Raw genomic sequence first — 14,877 nt, 5'->3', positions numbered from 1 at the left:
GTGTGTGAGTAGATCATTCATCATACAAATTGAAATCCTGCCTCCTCCTTTTTTTCCTTGCTTTTCACCCCATCACTAATGACAGAAATTGCCATTTGAAATCACTTTTGACAACTACGAATAAACACCCAACCCTAGAAAGGTTGATATTTGAATTAAGCCAATGAACTTTCAGAAAATGAAGAATGCTTCACTCCTATCAGCTCCATGAACAACATAATCTCCTCATCCTTTCCTCAAATGTGAAATAGAATTGGGCTGGGGAAGCATAACCCAGAGCAGCCCAAGGCACTGTTAAAACCCCTAGGCCCAATCTGAGAGGATATACCACAGCAGAGGAGAAGGAACAAGGGGCTGCTTCAGGAAACCACTGACCAACCCGGCAGTCTTGGATAGCTCACTTAGAATCACTGAACAGTGGATCCGGAGTAGCCACAGACACTAAGAACCTAGTTTAGTTCTTTTTTGTAAAGATGGAGGATGAAAGAAGTAGAGACTTGTACTAGGTCACACAGCTACTTCAGGGGCAGAGACTAGAAAATATCCTAGATCTCCTGAATCCCACCCAGTCCATCATTCCATTCAACTGAAGCCTAAGTCCCTCAAGAGCATACAGGAACTGAATTTGGTTTGCAGATTAAAGCAATCATGCTGAAGCCCTGGGGAAGCTGGGTGAGCGTCTCCCAACTACCCTATGAGTGGGTCATGGTTTATTCTCTGTGCCTCTAATTTGCTGCCTGAACAGGATAGGTAATGTTCTTCATGCCAACCAATAATGAAATGCCTGCAATCAGATTTGTAAAGTTCCAGTGTATCCTTAGGGCTCTTGTCCCAGGAAAATCCAGGTGCGGACCAACTAAGCTGTGGCCCAGAATGAAAGAGAAACATACCCATAGCAACAGCTGAGCACTTCTCTAGCCCCCACCCTGCCTCCCCTAGAAGCTGTATCTGCCCAAAGAAACTTCTAGAAAGCTCTGAATCATGCCTCAGCCACACACCCTCCCCCCTTCAGGTTTTCTAGTGTGTTAGATTTAGGGATGAGTGGCAGGAAGAAGAGAAGAGGTGGAAAGGGAAAAAGTGTTATATAAATAACTAGGCAGGGCCATTAACTGTTACTGATGGATTGCCTAGAATAGATATTAAAATACCCCTTAATTAAACAGGATATCAAACTATTTACATGTGGCTGAGTTCTGTGGCAGAAGAATGTCAACACCATTGCTCATACAAACAGGCTCTTTAGGGACACCAAGTCCCAGGGAGACAGAATTCCCTGGAACTCCAAAGGTTTTTCAGTACCGGTTACTAGCCCATTTGGGGATGTGGTTACGATCTTAAATTTCAGAGACAGACAGGTCTGGGTTCAAATCTCAGCCTCTCTGTTGCCTTGGACCCATCATTAAACATCTAAGAGTCATCTTCCTTGGCTATAAAATGAGAATGATATCAAAGCCTCCCTCATGGGGGTGTTATGAGAATTAAATGAGATTAAATACTTGTAAAGCACTGAACTAAGTACAAGGCAAATGCTACATAAATGTTAGTGACTCTGATTGTTATCAGTTTGAATTACCACAGACAGAAATACAAAAAAATATTGACCAGATGGCTCACTGGAAACACTAAGAAATCACAGGAATGAAGCCAGTGATTTTGGTTCCACTTTTCTGCTTACGAATAAGGATGTCTGCTCCTGATCTCCCCTCCCTCTGGTTCTTTCCCACCCCATTCCTCAGTGCGAAGTGAAGGAGTGAACAGAAGCAAGGATCAAAATAAATTCCATCCTTATTTCTTTTGTTTTCCCTCCTCAAGTCTCAATTTGGCATAGTTCTAGTCCTGTATGTAAAAATACTACACCTATTCCTGTCAAAGAGGGGCAACAATCCCACCAAAAACAAACAAACGAAAAAAACCTTCTGGCTGGGGATCAAGGTCCAAGCTCAGTTCCTAGCTGTGGCACTGACCTGGAGGCAGGTCTAAGCATTATTCCAACTTTAGGAATAGAGACACATTATCACCTGGCCCCTGGCCCAAGAAGCAGTGAGTGACCTGAATCTCGGGACTCAATTCTGACTAACAGCATGAAATGGCGAAGGCAAGAGGTAGATGAAGGAGGGGGATGGCTAGCAAGTAAAGATCAAAACCTTAGCAGTGTCCATCTGCCAGACTGCCTATCCAGCATCCCCTTCCTCTTCTGCTTGTAACAATCCTCAGTTGTTTCCCAGGGAAGCCTCCCTTCCCAGCCTTAGCCCACGTGGTTTGCTAGAGGTGACCCACTCCCACTTGAGCTCCAAGGGTAGTAGTCATGTGACTCAGTCCAGGTCTTGAGAATATTCTATCTCCAATAATTGGCTCTGGAACAGACACGTGACCCAAGCCCAACCAAAGAGAGTCGACCCATGGAATTTTACTGGAATTATCAGGAAATGGGGTGCTTTCATTTCTCTAGAGCTGCCATATTCCATCTTTGTTACCACGTGAAGACAGCTTACCTAAAAATGTGGGGAGCATAGAAGAAAACAGCTTTTCTTAATAAGGGGATTAAGATGACCTAGAACCAAATCCCAGCTCTACCCCCTCATCTAGAGGCAAGTATCTTAGCTTCTCTGAGTCTCAAACTTCTCATGTATAAATGGAGATACTAAAAGTATCTATTTCTGTGAGTTTTATCAATGAAGATCATCTATTCACCATTCAATACATATTGACAGAGCATCTATCATAGGCCAAACTCTGCTTTAAACATTGGAGACACAAGCCGAATGAAACAGACAATACTCTTGGGTTTTAATGGGAATAAAAACAGACATATAAAGTCAAATAGTGATTGGAGCCATGAAGAAAGGAAAAGTAGAGTAAGTGCCAGCAAAGTATCCCCATTTTAGAGAAGGTAGTTAAAGAAGGTGTTTCTGAGGAAGTAGTATTTGAGCTGATACCTGAAGAAGGTGAGAAACACTCTTATGTATACCTGACAAAGACTATTCAGGTAGGGGAACAGCAAATGCAAAATATCTAGGCTGTATCTGCTCAGTTAGTTATTTCTACGTTATGATAGAAAAACCGAGGACTGGCTCACATTACCTTCCCTCTCCCACCTTCCCAGCTCTACCATTCACACACGTCCTCAGTAGGTAACAGGTACTCAATAAATATTCAGGGGAAAAAGTAATCCTGATGAAAACTAGCTCTGGCCCAGTTGCAGCTATCTCACTTAGGATCTCCATGCTCTATACAGTAGGAACAAAACAGGAAAGAAAGAATTGGAAACCCACCTCCATCTTTCACCCACTCTGTTCAGCATCACAACCAGGGAAGAAGTAAATTAGGGCATTCCTGCCTCCACTCAGAGCCCCATGGACACTTATTGCATGTTCAACAATAACTTCAGCCACAAGTGCATACGTTCAGCACAGTTATCCTCAAGTCCAAGGGAAACAATTTTCTGCAGTTTGGGGAACCTGGTTCTTCTAACCTGATATGGTTTAGCTGTGTCCCCATCCAAATCTGATCTTGAATTGTAGTTCCCATAATCCCCACAAGTCATTGGAGGGACCCAATGGGAGATAATTTAATCATGAGGGCAGTTACACTCATGCTACTCTTGTGGTAGTGAATAAGTTCTCACAAGATCTGATGGTTTTATAAGGGGCTTTCCCCCTTTTGTTAAGCACTTCCCTTCCTGCCACCATGTGAAAAAGGACATGTTTGCTTCCCCTTCTGCCATGATTGTAAGTTTCCTGAGGCCTCCCCAGCCCTGCAGAACTGAGAGTCAATTAAACCTCTTTTCTTTATAAATTACCCAGTCTCGGGCATTCCCTCACAGAAGCATGAGAACAGACTAATACATTACCATTGGGGGGAAAAGAAAGGACCCATCATTCACCACTATTGCACTTGCAGAATCTAGCTCAGCCGGGGTAGTCCTCCCACCTCACCCTTCATTTGTACTAGATCATCTGGACAGGTATGAGTCCAAGTTTCCCCGACTTGCTACTTCAACTCCCCCATGCCTCTGGAGGAGCTCTGGAGAACATGGGACAGCCTGCACAGCCAGCCTCCTGCAGGCGAGTCCCAGTCAAACCTTCCGGGACCCCACCTGGTGAACTCTGCCTTGAGTCTGACCTATTTTCTAGGAGAGAAAATAGAATATAGATTTAAATGCAGTGGCGCTCTGGAAAACTACAGGCCCAGCAGTATGAGAAAATAAAACAGCAGGAGGTAGCTGAGGAAGTGTGCTGGCACAGGGGAAAATGCTACCACCCCTAGATCAATCTTACCTGGTTTGTCAACTGCCTTTTATTCTGCAAACTGCCCCCATTTTCGTCTATTACAAATTGATAAACACATATGTATACACACATATTTACCTGTGTATTTCCTCTGGCCAGTCCTGGGGCCCTATGCTGCTCCTCCATACCCAGACCCCAGCTGGTCTAACAGTAGTATCCACAGGCAGAGGGAGCTGTACAGATGAGACCCTCGGAAATGGGGACGCAGCAAGGCAAGGGGTCAGAAACACCTGCAGCTGCATCCCTTCTGTCTGCCTTGCTTCTGCGTGACAAAAGGAAGGGCTTGGGGTCGATTTTTATAATACTCCTGTCCTCTCATATATGAAGGTAATAAAATCACCAGCTAACATTGACTGAGGGCTATCTATGTGCTAGGCACTGTTCTAAGTGCCTCACAACAACCCAATGAGGTAGGAACTATTGCCACATTCATTTTACAGATAAGGAAACTGAGGCACAGAAAGCGTAGGTAACTGGTCAAAAGTCACACAGCCTGTGGAGCCAGAGCCTGAATCCTGGAAACCCAGCTGTGGATTCCCCTTACTGTCAATTACCGTCCTGGCAGTATCACCCCATCAGAGGGTGAACGTGAGGACAAAACGGGATAAAAGCAATATTAATCCTAATAAAGCTCATGTTTATTAAGCATTCTCTGTGTGCTGTTATACAGGCTGGAGTCTGTGTATGGGGAAGCAGCACTGGGCCCCAGGATGGCCTGAGGAAATATCTATGTAAATATGTGTATATACAAATGTGCATATTGATTTTTTAAGAGACAAAAAGTGGGGGTAAACTGCAGAAGAAAGGACAGTTTACAGCCAAATAAGATTGATTTAAAGGAGTTGGCATCCTACCCTAGCCACATGTATCATCTTATTTAATCTTCATTATAACCCTATAACAGGTAGAAACATTATTCATCCTGTTTTACAGATAAGGAAACTAAGATCTAGAGAGGATGCACTATGATTATACCTCTCAGACTCAGTAGCGCATCAGGTAAGGGTCAAACTATATTTTTCAAAGTAAGAGCAAACCAGGACAGAAACCATTTGACCCATGGAACTACAAATTAGGTATGAGAATGTCGGGCATCTCACGGAAGTAAGAAAAAGGTATTGCAAGAGTCAGAGGAAAGGGGTGAAATGCAGTAACGCCATAGGCCTGAGCAACTGGAGCCCCTGCCCTGGGCTATATATTTTAGAGGGGCCCACTGTGTTCATTCTGCACTCACATCCCAGCCCAGGAACTGAAGAGTCCACAGGTCAAATAGATGTTCCCACCTAGAGCCAGCAACACTTGCCCCCACCCTTATAGAATATGCTCAGGTACCCAGAATTCCTCGCCCACTTGCTCCAAATCCACATGGGCCTCTTCCCAGGGTCCATTCTCTCAAAGCAGACCAGCCTACTGGTATGTGCACTCTAGTGTCAAGAAGTGGCCAAGAAGAAGCTGCTTGCAGGAGTTGTGGGCTTCCACAGGCTGGGGCATCACATAAACAGCATGAGGGCCTTCCTGGTGCTAGCAGTGAGACAAGGGAGACTGGCCACTGGCCTCCATGTATAGTCTTGCCTCGGGCTCTCAGATAGCAGGGCAGGTCTTCCACTGAGGATTACACTGAGCCATAACGTTAGAAGGAAAAAAAAAAAAAAGGCAAAGACTGCACCTCCCCAATGGCCTATTGACTCCTGCCCCCGGGGAAGATGAGCATAAGGTTTTCCCTTCTCCAAGAACAAACACAGAAACAATTTTTTTAGTTAAGAACTAAAGCAAACTTCCAGCAGCGAGGAGGCTGTTTCCTTCGTTCTAGGGCTCTTTCTGGCTCTCAGTGTCTGAGCTCTTCAAACACAGGAAGAGTTGTCTCCATAAAAGGCTGGGTCGTGTTAGCTTTATCCCCGACATAAGGGTCTATTCATCTACCTTCATAGAGGACTGAGCCCCAGAGCCCTGGTGCTGTTTGCTTTTGTTCTTTGATGCTAATAACTCCAGATTGCAAGACAGAGCATCAGTAGCAGCTATATCAGGCACCAGTCAGCCTGGGCAGGCAGTGGCCAGGAGGGGAAGAGGAAGGACCAAGGCAAGCATTTCTGTGGGCCGGGTCACTGCTGTACTCAAACACCTTCAGGGGCTCTCACATACTTGCAGAGGCTCTGGCTTGAGGAACCAGGATTTGACTGACAGTTGGGAGAAGAGGCAATCTAGTTGTTACAGATATAATCAGAGATCAGTGCAGACAGTCTTTTTTTTTAAATTTTTTTATGTTTTAATGCTTTAGAAATTTTGAGTACAGGCATGGAAGTAAGGTAGCCTGGGGTTTGAATCCTGGCTTTGCCACTTGTCACTTAAAATATTTTTGGCAAATTTCTTAGCTTTATGGTCCTCTTCTGCCACACAGGAGTAATGGTAGTAAAGTCAGTTCTTCCAGAAGCATATATGCAATCCTAAAAGTCATTTTGCTGTGCAAAATCATACAGTAAAAATCACAGAGCTTAACTGGAAAGATGAAGTTGGGGTGCAACACCTATAAACTTCATCAGTGACATATAATAAAATAGAGGAAACAGTTTTATACATGTTAAATCACTAAGAAGTACATAAGTACTACAATAAATATGGCACTTTTAACAGACCTGAAGTTTGTCTGTGAAAGTGGGAAGCTTATGAATTGTTGTAAAGTGTAGGAAGAGGATCTCCTGGAATTGGACACAAAGTTGAAACATCAGTTGTGGGGTGGGACTCACAACACACATGGTAGCTGAAGTTGCCGGTACAGGTTCGAGATGTGTACACTTTGAGTGTTCCTACACAGCTTGCTTCTGCTGGCTAGTTTTCTGCCTTCACCTAGTGTTTCTTATGGACAAAATCATGCATAATCAAAAGCGGAATTATTACGCTCAGAATGTTCCCTAATATCAATTGCATTCGAACAAATTTGCATTTTCAAAACAAGTGTTATAACAGAACTGATTGTCCCTAATTGATATGACTATTGTGAGGATTAAGTGAAATAATCCATATAAAGTTGTTCAGCACAATGCCAGGCACATAGTAAACATTCAAGAAACTTACTGAAATTATTACTGTTTCTGCTGGCTTGTTGACTCACCTCTTATAAACTGAAAATGACAAGTTGAGCTTCTATTGACCTGCTTAAGCTTTGCAAACAAAAGGCATTTCCAGCCGAATAATATTTCCCAGCCTTAGGCCGTGAGGTTGGCACCTGCAGTAGTCTCCCACACAACAGGGTGAGGGCCTTGGGAAAGTCCTCATAGCAGATGGGCACTGCCAGGGAACAGGATGCACATATCAACTTCCTAGGGAAAGAAATGGATGCTGTCCTTCTCACACTGCAGCATGACCCGCCAGGGAAAGCAATACACATCTGCATCTCAGAGGACACCAGGAAATCAAAACAGAAACTGGCCTAAATCAGAGGATGTCCCATCATCTGGTAGGAGAGGGAAAAGTGTATCATAGGAGGAGAGAGCAATCTGTCAATTCCTATGTTGGAAAACACTCTAGACATAGACATCTCCAATTTCTCTGCCCTCCTCTTAGATCGCATAGAGGTTAAGAGGCAGGTTCTAGAGTCAGGTAGACTTGGATGACAATCCTGGCTCTTGCACACATGAGCTCAGGCATGTTAACCAACCTCTTCAAGCCCGAACCTCCCCATCTGTAAAATGGGGACAGTCTACTTGCCTGGCAGGACTGATGTAAGCATTATGAAGAACTAACGTATGCAAAAGCACTCAGCAAGGTGTCTGGCACACAGGAAGTAGTCATTGAGGGTGGCAATCATAATTATTGCATTACTTGACCCCAGTGATTTCCTTGAGACAGAGGATCTGCCCTCTTTCAAAGAAGTCCCTACTCTCTGGAAAGACTCCGACTTCCTAGAGTTTAGGCCAATAGGCTGAATGTTCTAGGAGAAGTAGGTGGGTCTCCTAGGGTTTCAGTGGAGGTGAGTTCTGCAAACTTTTCAATTCAGTACAAAATAAAGTGCCTTAGAATAGGAGGCATACCATAGCTCCTCTGTAGGAGGCTCTGATACAGGGTGTGGGACAGAGCTCTCAGTTTGGAGTCAGAAGCCCTGGTACTAGTTTTGCTTTCCCAGTTTTTTTGAATTATGATAAAATACACATAACATGAAATGTACCATCATAACCATCTTTAAGTGTACAGTTCAGTGGTATTAAGTACATTCGTAATGTTGTACAGCCACCACCATTGTCCACTTCCACAACGCCTTTCCATCTTGCAAAACTGAAACTCTATAGCTGTTAACACTAATTCCCTTCACCCCCTCCCCCGGCCCCTGAAGACTTAACAATCTACTTTCAATGTCTATTAACTTGACCATTGTAGGTACTCCACGTAAGTGGAATCACACAGTGTTTGTCTTTTCATAACTGGCTTATTCCATTTAGCATAATGTCCTCATGGTTCATTCATGTTGTAGCATGTGTCAGAACTTTCTTTCTTCCTGAATAATATTCCATTGTGTGTACAGTCCACACTTTAGTTACAGAAGCCCTGGCTTTGAGGCCTGACTTTCCAACTTCCTACTAGCTGTGTGACTTTCACCAGCTGAGCCTCTGTGAGTCTTATTTTCCATATCCCGAACTACTGGGAAGAATGACACTAAGTACATGTCCAGGTTGCTGCGATGTTTGAATGAGGCCATAAACATGTAAGTGCTTTGTAAACAACAGAGTGCTATATCATTCGTTTATTCACTCCAGAAATACTAATGGGGGCAATTCCTTATTAGCCAATATGCTAGATCTTAGTGTCAAAAAAATGTTTAGGTGGGATCCCTATTCACAATAACATAAAAGAAATTTGAAAAACATGACCCAGAAGACAGCAGGGCAGGGATTATTATCTATTATAATCCCTGCCATTTACTGAGGGCTTCCTGTATACCAGGCCCCTGCAACTATAGTGTATGTAAATAACCTCATTTAATCCTACTGATGTAGATACTGTTGTTATTCCACTTAACAGACAAGGAAACTAAGGCTCAGGGAAGTTAATATCCCCAAGTTCACACATCTCATAAATAATAGCCAGGATGTGAACTCCGATTTCTCTAACTCCAAACTCCTTTTCCTTCCCACAGTACCATACTTCCAACCACAAATATTTCTTCCCTTACTGGTCTCACCACCCAAATCTATCATCCTTTGGGACACGAGGACAAATTTCAGGAAATTTGCGTGTGCTTGCTGAGACCACTGGAAAGTATGGAAGGAATTGATGGTCATTAAGTATTTTAGAGTATAATATGCATTGTTGTATGTGCAACATCCGATGCTGCATGGGATCTCAGGAGCCACATTTCAGAGAAAGGATTACAAGCTGGGGTAGCATATCCAGAACTAAATTCCATAAAAATACAACATCCAGCAAGATGTGAACAGGTGTTGAGAAAAAAAAAAAAAATTCTGTGGTACACTAAATTTAGAAAACACCAAGTTTGTTTTTTAATATCCCAAGTCTTCAGAAAACTTCATCTATACTAAGATACACTGTGGAGTCCAAGAGGAGATATAGTCCATAGGGGATATATGTTTTTAGGTCACTGAAAATTCCCCCTCAATCTCCCCATTAAATATCTAGTAACATCTCACAGAACACAGTTTGAGAAAGGCTGGCTTTGGGATTCTCAGAAAAGCTGGGAAGGTTTACAGTTTACCACAAGCCTTTATCCTCACCCTTTTTTCGTTCTCATCCTGAGCCTTTGTGTCTGGTTCTACTCAAAATAGCTGCATGCCAGACACTGACTTAGGCACTGGAGATTCAAAAAGACGGCTCTCCATGCTGTTAGTCACCAATCTCATGAACCAAGAGATGATGTCAACATGATAGTGTGGCTCTACATGGTCTTCTATTACCATACTTAGCACTAATTGGGAGTTTGGAGTTGACAGAGAATGCTTCAAGGTCTTTGACTGGAGAAACCTTAAAGTGTCCCCCTAGGATGGACAGCAACAACTGAGTGGAGAGAAATCTTTTATTTTTTTAAAAGACAGTATCTTGCTGTCACCCAAGCTAGAGGATAGCTGCATGATCAACTGGTCCTCCCAGCTCAGTCTAAGTAGCTGGGATTACAGGCACATGCCACCCTGGCTAACATTTTTTTTAATCTTTTGGTACAGAGAGGGGTCTCACTTTGTTGCCCAGACTGTTCTTAAATTCCTGGCCTCAAGCAATCCTCCCACCTCAACTTCCCAAAGTGCTAGCATTACAGATGTGAGCTACTGCACCTAGCTGAGGAATTTTTTGTAAAGACATTTCACCATATGGGCCGATAGTCAGATGGACACCTCCGAGGGCTGGGCTCACTAAGAGGTATGTAGAAAGTTTTGAGCTCAAATGCCAATACTGCTATTCATTATGTGACCTTGGATAAGTCCCTTAAACTTCATCTGTAAATTGGGAGTCATTATATCAATTCCAGAGTTGTCAAGCTTATCAAAAGAGGCAATTGTTTATAAAATGCCTAATGACTTGCCTGACACCATGCTCAGCACACATTAATTCCCTGTTCTTTGATTGTTGACATCCTGGAATCCTGTGTTAAGAAAGAGTTTGAAGCTACACATGGGCCTGGGATAAAAAGAAGTTTACGGTTGATTAGCACGGTTTGCAATGAACTTAAGAAGGAAGGGGTAACATATTGGCTCAAGAGAGCATTCAACTGAATGCCTCCCAATGGGTCCTTGCCCTGACAGAATGAGTTTCTAGTGACCTAGGGAACCCCAGAAGAAAGCAAGTAGCCCTACTAGAAGACTCTCTGACTTCTAAGCCCCTTGGCAGCTTTTCAGCTTTCCCTTGTACCCCTCCATTTCCCCCATTTAAAAAAAAAAAAATGAGCAAGGTTGATTTCTTCTCCTTTGTAAAGTAAGGAGGTGTTGTAAAGCTCTGGACCTAAAATAATCTTTTTTGAGTCTGAGGTCCATGCATATTGCCTACTAATGAGTACCAGTCCCACTCCGAAGGCTCAACAGGAGTCGGCAGGCCCTTTCAGAGGGAGCTCAGAAACCCAGACAAGGAGACATTCTGCTTCCAAGAAACATGGAGATTAGGCTGGGCATGGTGGCTTATGCTTGTAATCCCAGTACTTTGGGAGGCCAAGGTGGGTGGATTATGAGGTTGGGAGATCAAGACCATCCTGGCCAACATGGTGAAACCCTGTCTCTACCAAAAATACAAAAATTAGCTGGGCTTGGTGGTGCATGCTTGTAATCTCAGCTACTCAGGAGGCTGAGGCAGGAGAATTGCTTGAACCAGGGAGTCAGAGGTTGCAGTGAGCCAAGATCATGCCACTGCACTCTAGCCTGGCGACAGAGTGAGACTCCATCTCAAAAAAAAAGAAAGAAAGAAAGAAACACAGATTAAGAGGAGAGAGAGTCCCTAAAAAGAATTTCAATTTCACATTCACATATTAATAATATGCTTTGTGAGTTATAATTAGAATTTTTATTAATCACTATTTTTCTTATAACTTCTGTTGTACTCTAAAGACAGTTTAAAAACAGTGAAAACAAAAAAAGGGGGTGTTTCTGAGATTGTTTCAGAGATAATAGAGAAAAAGCAGAGAATTTGAAAAGTGGAAGAGTCTTAGGATTTCAAGTAAGGTCCATTCCTTTCATTGTACAGGTTCATTTCATTGACATATATTCATTGCACATTATCTATGTCCCGGGGATGGTGCTAGGCACTGGGGTGATGGCAGATGAACAAGATAGACGCAGGTCTTGCACTCTTGGAGCTTAGAGTCTAGCCAGGAAGATGGGCCACAAATAATCACACAAGCAATTAATTAATTATAATTGTGATCAGTGCTGTAGAGTTGTCCAGGACACTTTTAGGCACCGAAGAGGAAACACAGATCCAAGAGAGAGGAATTAACATGTCCACTCAGCTGGACAATGTCAGAGCTGAAATCAGAATTGAGGTCATCTGCATCCCAGGTCATTGCTTTTCCCACTGTGCCTCTGCTGGGGTACCGGTACCCTGGACTGGGGGTCTGGGAGAAGAACCCAGCATTAAGAGTATGGTGGGAGCAAGCACTGGATTTAGAGGTGGTGTCAGTTCTAAAAGTCACTAGTTCATTGAATGACCTTGAACTCTTTGTGCCAGTATTTTCTACTATATAAAACAGAAGAATATATTTTAGGGGGTTGATACTCAAATGAGATAATGTATGTGAAAATGCTTTAAAAATACAAAATACCATACAAATGTGTTTTATTGCTAACTCTTAATATATCATCTGCCTCATCAGTGTCCTCTCCCCTTTCCACAACTCTAGCAGGCATCAGGATGCCACCTACCACCACTGGTTTTGGGTAACTTGTTGAAAATCTATTAAGGTCTAACCTACTTCTACCTCCCCTAGTTCATTATCCTCTACACACCTTTAAACAGGTGCACCCTGAAAAAAAATTGTAAAGCAAACTTACAGGATTCTCTACTCCTGCTCCTGCCCTACAACTTCCCAATAAAGAAAGGACTCAGTGCCAATCTGTCACCAAAAGCTTGTGTTTATAAATGCAATAAAATATTTTTAGTATTCAAAAAAAGAGTATGGCAGTGGCAACTGGGAAAGAAAAGCAAGTAGCCAAATTTCTCCAGCTTTTGTAGAGAAACAACAGTGTGAACTTGGACACTTATCTCTAAGCCCAGACACTCACTCATGCATTTTAGCAGTGGGAAATGGTTTTAACTATCACACAGTGGGGTCTTCAACACTAGAACCTTCAACTGTCAGGACAACAAAGACGAGAGAGGGGAGCCCCTGCAACAGGAATTAGAAAGGGCAGAGATGGGTGGTATAGACCCACTGCACTGGCTGAGCTCTAATCTATCTGCTGTACTTTGCTTTGGAATTAATCAAACAAATCCCCTGATAAATCTAAGGCTGTTATTAGACAACACTAATATCCCCCTTAGAATAATCCAGACAAATACATTCAGAGACAGGGGAGTCCCAAGTGGCTGCAAAACATACCACTTTCATGTTCGCACATATCCACACAAGAACATGTGCATGGGCACTGCTCCCCACCCCCTCACCCCCAGATGTCTGCTCCCAACAGCACCATCGGCTTCTACCCTGCTGGCTTCAGGAAAAGGGAATGAACTGAAGGATGGAAGAACAGGGCCCGGATTCCCTCCCCTCCCCAACTCTGCCACTGACCTAATTTTCCACAAGAGAGGATTTTTCCTTTTTGGTCCTGCTTATTTGTAAACCATGCCACCCCAGTGCACACACAGCTTAAGGCGGACCTAGCTAGGAAGCACGGAGAAGTCAAGAGGCTTGGAACTGTGGCCCCAGCTGCCATTTCTTGGGGAGGCTGGGTCAGTGGAAATTCTGTTAGCTCAGCAGAGGGGTTGGGAAGTAGATGCTAGAAGGAGGAAGGCACAAGGTCAAGCTCATCCCAATTTTACATCCTTACTCTGCCCCTCACTGAACAAGACGGGCTGTATATTCTAAAGTGACCCAATAGATATCTGCTGCCCACTTTATGTACGACCTCGGGTAAGTTTCTTAATCCTTCTAGGTGGCTGGTCTCTGTAAACAATACAGGCTATTTTGACCCTGATGTTTTGACTCCTTGAATATGTTTTGGACACACTCCTGAGAAACTATTAGGAAAGGGACTGACTTTAGTTGCAGGAAAAAGATTTGGTTTTTCAAACTGCAAAAACTGACCCGAAAAAAAATTAGACCTGTCAGGAAAATACACACACACACACATACACAAAACAGAACTGACAGCAGCTAAAAATGCACATGGTGAAATTTGTTATTGACTAAAAAATTGAAGAAAGAATCAAATATTCTTGACAAAATCTAGACCTGCAAATCTGATGTAAGAAAATTGGATGTGGTAGAAATAAAGGCCACAAAAGAACATTCACAATAGTAGAAGCTGTGTAGGTAAAATTTGATAGGCACACAAAAAATAACTGATTGATGAATCAAATCTTCATTATAGAATACACATGGAGCAGAATTGATCTTGTTAAAGATAATTCAGTAAGATAAAACTGAATTGAAAAAATAAGGAATGGTTTAACTGTGCTGAAGAAAAAATGAATTGAGGAATTATATGACCCCTGCACTGTTTGCTTCTGAAAAGTACTCCCTTGATAAAAATGCTACAGTCTTTGTCTAAATCTGATTATGCCAACATAGAGGTAAAGGGTCTCAGGGTCAAAACTGTACAATCAAAATATCTTGATAAATGCTGAATAAAAATAAATTATACGGTCTCGGAGCTACTGTTTATTTGCAAGTTTTTCTGATAAAAGATCAGAATAAAAAGTGAATAAAATCATACAAATAATTTACTCCTAAAGGAATCTAAGCTAACATCTGCAACAGTGGTCTTCAGATTAATAGAATTTATTTACCTATAATATATCTAAAGCAATTTTGTAAACTAACATTGGCCAACTGTATTTCTCTACTACCAAGAAAGAACAAAAACTAAAAACTGACACTTTATATCATCATATTACCTTAAAAAGAAAAAGTCTTTTCATGCCCCCAAAATAAAAGGGCATATCC

At 42.6% G+C, this 14,877-nt stretch overlaps 1 protein-coding gene across 16 annotated transcripts in view; it reads right to left on the bottom strand.

Moving 5' to 3' along the window:
- Nucleotides 1-14,877, bottom strand: part of NRXN3 (neurexin 3) — a 1,700,445-nt gene that overhangs the window by 1,588,344 nt on the left and 97,224 nt on the right. The gene's annotated exons all lie outside the window — the stretch shown is intronic.

This window comes from Chlorocebus sabaeus, chromosome 24 (assembly GCF_047675955.1).
Source record: "Chlorocebus sabaeus isolate Y175 chromosome 24, mChlSab1.0.hap1, whole genome shotgun sequence".
Lineage (NCBI taxonomy): Eukaryota > Metazoa > Chordata > Mammalia > Primates > Cercopithecidae > Chlorocebus > Chlorocebus sabaeus.
Note: the sequence above shows the minus strand (reverse complement) of the source record. Positions and strands in the feature narration are given on the sequence as shown.